Source organism: Littorina saxatilis, linkage group LG3, assembly GCF_037325665.1.
Source record: "Littorina saxatilis isolate snail1 linkage group LG3, US_GU_Lsax_2.0, whole genome shotgun sequence".
NCBI classification, from domain to species: Eukaryota; Metazoa; Mollusca; class Gastropoda; order Littorinimorpha; family Littorinidae; genus Littorina; species Littorina saxatilis.
The window spans coordinates 61266825-61273155 of NC_090247.1; positions in this window are offsets into that span (position 1 = coordinate 61266825).

Consider the following 6331-nt stretch of genomic DNA (forward strand, 5'->3'; position numbering starts at 1 on the left):
CTCTCAGAAATCGACGTAGAATTTCGAGACCGAAGTTTGTCTCGGCGGCTTCCGTCATATGAGCAAGAGCAACTTGTAAGGTTCCCGCTAGAATGTGCATGTATCGGTATCGTAAATCATTAAAAGCCCAGTTTGCCTCAAATGGTTTACAGAACGATTTAAATCTTCTCACGGAAAAAGCAGTTCTAACCTTATGGAACACACTTGCAATAGCATTTTACAGCATTAAATGACGCAGCTCGTTTTAATGGCTATTTAGCTTGCGTAAACCACACACCAGATTTCGTGCTTTATTTTACCCCTGAGCCACCGTGAACCCGTGTCACACAATTTCCTCTTTTTTTTCCTCACAATTTCCACACCGTATAACCGGTTGATACGAAGAAACTACCCACGCTCCGGTTCAATCGATTTCAGCTCTCACGCGGCGGCAAAGCGAGGTGAGTTGCTCCACAAATTGCATCATAACTTTCACAAAAAGACATTTTATCGTATTATTGTTGTTTGCACTTTAGCATAAGAAGTATGCGTACCATATTCCAGAATTATTTTATTATTTAAATGCACTTGTAAAAGGGGAGCAGAGAATATTGACACATTTCAAGCGTTCTGCGCCAAAATGTTGACTTTTCATTGTTATTATGGAATATTTAATGCAAGTAAAAGATTAAAGTCAACGGGAAAGTCAAGATTAATCAATTCTTGAAACATGAGTGTACTTTTTGGTCTTTGAAAAGTTGCAATTCGATTACACGTCAAGAAATCGCGTAGCAACCCTACAAATTGCCGGTTGATACTCTCACGCTCGGTAGGGTGAGACTCTCACGCAAAGTTTTTATTCTCTGGTTGAGACTCTCACGAATGATTTTTGCTTTATGTGTGTGTAGGAGAAGGTGCATTTCTCAAGAAATAACCATTTTTATTTATTGGAGTTTCTGTTGTCAATACGACGAGTTGAATTCCTCAGAAAGCGGCAAATGGCTGCCTAAATGGCCTGGTAAAAACATTCAAACACGTGCAAAAACGTGAGTGAAAGTCGGAGTTTCAGCCCTGAACGAAAAAGAAGAAGAAGAAAGTGTCAGCCGCCGGTAGTCGGGAAAAAAACCAACAACTTCTTTTTAACCGCCAACAAATGATTGCCAGCAAAATAGAGGAATTTTGTGAATAACTCTATCGGGATTTTAATGGTTTGTTGAAGAGTTGCTTTTCCTTGGAAATACTGAGGCAATCAAACCCACGTGACATTTTAGACCCAACACTAGCGAGCGGCGTGTCTCTCTACACATGGTCGGCGATTCAAGTTGTGTACTGCTGAGGCCGGGACGCGGTCAGTCTGGAGAACTCGGGGATGAACTGAATTATATATATTTGAGTGTGTATTTTTTTTTTTTTTTAACATTTGCGGAAAAAGCTGTTACGACTCGTACCAGTGTATTTTCGGAGAACTTCAAACGCAGTCAAATTTTAAACATTTATTTGAATTAAGCAAAAAGCGAAAGTGATTGAACTTGGTATATTTTATTAAGTATATTTTTCCAAGGGTGAACGAGTCTTCCATGACCCACAAACACTTGGCAGTTATTTCCCAACATCGACTATTGCCAACAACATTTTCACTGTGAGGCCTAACATTTTCACAAATTGCTGACATCTTCCTGTCACTAACATATTCTTCTAAAAGTTTACCCGTTTTATTGTTTCTACGAATCAGCTCTTCAGTCCCGTACTCTCCCGCACCTTTCTAAGAATTACTTCAGATTGCGACATATCGCGGCCAATTGCTATCTACTTGCACTCGGTAGAAGTGATCAAAGGTGCAAATGTTCCAACTCACACATCATATTATATCCAACCAAATAATGATTTTTTTTTTAGAATACACACTGCACAGCTGACGGTTGCCATTGAGGCACATGAAATTATCCGGCGAACAGTGTCTATTAGGGATTGTGGTCTACTGACACAAAATCCTTTTTTGTTTCGTTGAGCCTCTCTTTCTCCGACCCCCCCCCCCCCCCTCCCCATCCCCCCCCCCCCCCAAAAAAAAAAGAAAAAAAAAAGAAAAAAAGGGAAAATGAGACAACAATCTAGCTCTCAGTAAGCGTTCGCAGGCTGTTCATTTTTACATTTAGTCAAGTTTTGACTAAATGTTTTAACATAGAGGGGGAATCGAGACGAGGGTCGTGGTGTATGTGTGTGTGTGTGTGTGTCTGTCTGTCTGTCTGTGCGTGTGTGTGTGTGTAGAGCGATTCAGACCAAACTACTGGACCGATCTTTATGAAATTTGACATGAGAGTTCCTGGGAATGATATCCCCGGATGTTTTTTTCTTTTTTTCGATAAATACCTTTGATGACGTCATATCCGGCTTTTTGTAAAAGTTGAGGCGGCACTGTCACACCCTCATTTTTCAATCAAATTGATTGAAATTTTGGCTAAGCAGTCTTCGACGAAGGCCGGACTTCGGTATTGCATTTCAGCTTGGTAGCTTAAAAATTAATTAATGACTTTGGTCATTAAAAATCTGAAAATTGTAAAAAAAAAATGTTTTTTATAAAACGATCCAAATTTACGTTCATCTTATTCTTCATCATTTTCTGATTCCAAAAACATATAAATATGTTATATTTGGATTAAAAACAAGCTCTGAAAATTAAAAATATAAAAATTATGATCAAAATTAAATTTTCGAAATCAATTTAAAAACACTTTCATCTTATTCCTTGTCGGTTCCTGATTCCAAAAACATATAGATATGATATGTTTGGATTAAAAACACGCTCAGAAAGTTAAAACGAAGAGAGGTACAGAAAAGCGTGCTATCCTTCTCAGCGCAACTACTACCCCGCTCTTCTTGTCAATTTCACTGCCTTTGCCACGAGCGGTGGACTTACGATGCTACGAGTATACGGTCTTGCTGAAAAATTGCATTGCGTTCAGTTTCATTCTGTGAGTTCGACAGCTTGACTAAATGTTGTATTTTCGCCTTACGCGACTTGTTAGTATGTGTCCACGTGGAAGGGTGCTCTTATCCGGGACAATGTACAGAACAATTCTGCACAGATTTGATGTCGGATAACACGACGAGAAGCCATATGATCTTCAAGCTGTCACGGCTTTAAGCGGGTCAAAAAGTGTGACCTTTCTAAGTGACCTTCATAAGGAGCGCTGTCAAGACACACAATTATACATGCTTGGGAATAGTTGTAATGATATTATCAGTAACCGCAATCAAGAGAGAGAGAGAGAGAGAGAGAGAGAGAGAGAGAGAGAGAGAGAGAGAGAGAGAGAGTGTCAGTGTGTGTGTGTGTGTGTATGTGTGTGTGCGTGTGTGTGTGTATATGTGTTGTGTGTGTGTGCGTGAGTGTGCCGTGTGTGTGTTTGTGTGTGTGTGTGTGTGTGTGTGTGTGTGTGTGTGTGTGTGTGTGTGCCTGTGCGTCTGTGTGCGCGCGAGCCTTTATCAAGCGGTGCTGATTGTCATGTCAATGTAACCGAGTGCCGAAACACCACAATCACTTTTGGAGGCGAAGTCCAATCAAACAGGATTGAGAATTTTAGAGCTTATTTCTAAGCCCTATAAAAACTGTTATGCATGAACACACAGCGAGACAAAGGCCGCCAGACCCCACCACAAACAGAACTCTACAATCCACAGGTGTTGCCTTGCGAGCTCGCAACTTCTAAGGCGAACAACCTCTGCAGAGTCTGCTGTGAAGGGCGACGGTAGTCTCCCTGTCACATCAATGCAAGATCTAAATCTCAATGCAGCATCAACCTTCAAGAACAATACAAATGTGTCCACAATCTCAAAACAAACTGAAGAAAAAACAAACGAGTCACACAAAAAACTTAATTTTAGTTTTCCAAATAAAGTCATACAAGAAAAAACGCAAAATATTGACACAAACCTAGGCCTTATACAGACACGAATTAAATTTAAGCTCACGCATCTGACAATATCACATTTCTAAGTAAGTGGTGTTTCATTCAATAGGTAGTACTCGAGAGATGGGAGAGATTATGCCGGACGTACATAAGACACAGAGATATGTTATCGTGTGTGGGCTATAGGACACTCGTAAAATGCTGACGCGACCTAATATAACACAGTAGATTTTAGAATAATAATACAAGAGTTTTAGGTTATTGGACCGTTGAATTACTGACAACACGAAACGTTACATTCATGTTATTTTTTAAGACCACTGGGTCGACGTACTGTAAATGTAACGTTTTGCTTTGTTCCAATAACCTACAATTCTTGTTTTTATTGTGATGGGGTGGTAGGAGGAGGAAGTAGCGATTTGAAGTACAGCACGGTGACCCCCCAAAAAAGAGTACCCACACAAAACGTCATAAATTGAACAAAAATAAAGCAATCTTCATAAAATTTATTTAGACACAAAAGTAGCCTCTGCATAATTTGCACAGAAAATATTAGCGTTCTAGCTTGTCTTTCGGGAAAGTTATGCTCATTCTACAGAACATGCTCCAAATGGCCTCCGCGCCGCTGCAGGCAAACTTGAACTCGCCGCGCAAAGTTATCAATCACCCGCACACACTCCTGTTGCGAGATTCCGCGAATGGTTGTTGTGATGGCTCTCTTGAGTTCTGTGATTGTCTGTGGGTTGTTCCTGTAGACGTTGTCTTTCAGGAACCCCCAAAGATAGAAATCTGGGGGATTTAAATCCGGGGGAGGCCATTTGGAGCATGTTCTGTAGAATGAGCATAACGTTCCTGAAAGACAAGCTAGAACGCTAACATTTTCTGTGCAAATCATGCAGAGGCTACTGGTATGTGTAAATAAATTTTATGAAGATTGCTTTATTTTTGTTCAATTTATGACGTTTTGTTTGGGTACTCTTTTTTTGGGGTCACCCTGTAGTAGTGGGTGAAGTTGTCACCCAGTAGAAGTAGACCCTAAAGGTAAGGAGAACACCATGTGGGTGGCTCTTAAGTGTCTTGCACTGAACGAACAACACTTGCTCTCGTTTTGGACTTCACAAACGTGTAACGAATGATTGACAAGAGTTCACTGGCACAGACCGACGAATCACTTGATGGAAAATGAAACTCTGGAAAAACCATGACTGTCAGTTCACATTTTTCTTTAACTCCTGTTCCTCTCCTCGCCAACCCAGCCCGAAGGCCGGGAGGCCACACCAATAGTACAATGCAGTATACATCATGCTGTCTATGGAAACAGAGTACAAACAAGTCCGTCCTCTCTGTCTCAGATAGATCTCAGTTCTCCCCCAAAATCTCAAACGCTATCATGCACCATAGACCTAAATATAGGTCCCTGCATGCACATAGAAATGGCTGAGGTCAAAGCCACCAATCAGAAGTTAGCTAACAAAACTGACATCGCATCTTATTGGTCAAGCAAGTCAGTAAACAAATTACAATCTTACAACCCGGCCACACACGTAAATCTCCCTCGCACCGAAAAAAAAGCTGAGAGTAGGCCTATGTGAGAGTTGGGAACCGCGAACGCAGAAGAAGAAAGAGAATAAGTATTGTTAGTAATGTTACTTTTATTTGCTATATCCAGAGCCGTGGATGATTTTTTTAATTTTAGTTTTATTTGATTTTTTTCTCGTTTTACGCGTTTTGCTATATTTATTTATCTAAAATACCACAGCTTTTGTATGGAAAAGCCTGCAGTCCAGTAAAACCTGAGACAACTTGGCAGTGCGCTTCATGTGATGAAAACAACAACAATCTCAACTCCTCTCATTTATTTATTAAGGAGATTTCTATAGCGCATAACTAAAAGCACTATGCGCTTATACAATCAACTCTGCAAACCCGAATGATCAAAGAGACGAACAGGCAATAAAGAGGGTCACAATGGGGGGGGGGGGGGGGGGGGGTCTGTGCACGTGCACGTTGAGGCCAAAAGTGCTATGCACGGTGATCCACGGTGCACGTTACGCCGGAAAAAGCTCCATGCACGGTGCACGGTGCACGCCGGACCTCTGTGCACGGTGCACGTGCACCCTACGAGAATTTCCCCATTCCCATGCACGTTACGTCCAAAAAGCCCATTCCCCGGCGGTGCACGTGGTAAAGCATCGCCCCCCTCAATAAAAGACGGTCTAAAACAATAGCATGACTTTTGTGTGTGTCTTTAACAGTACATATCCCACAAGCAGATTTGGTAATCTCTTTCTTATTGAAAGCTTTTATGATACACTTCGGGGCTATTTCGGAACAACATAAAAGTCTTAACAGCTTTTTTTTCTGCACTGAATGACATGGGGGCTGGGCCGCTATTGCGCGGGGCCGCTATTGCGCGGGGCCGCTATTGCGCGAATCTAACCCTAACC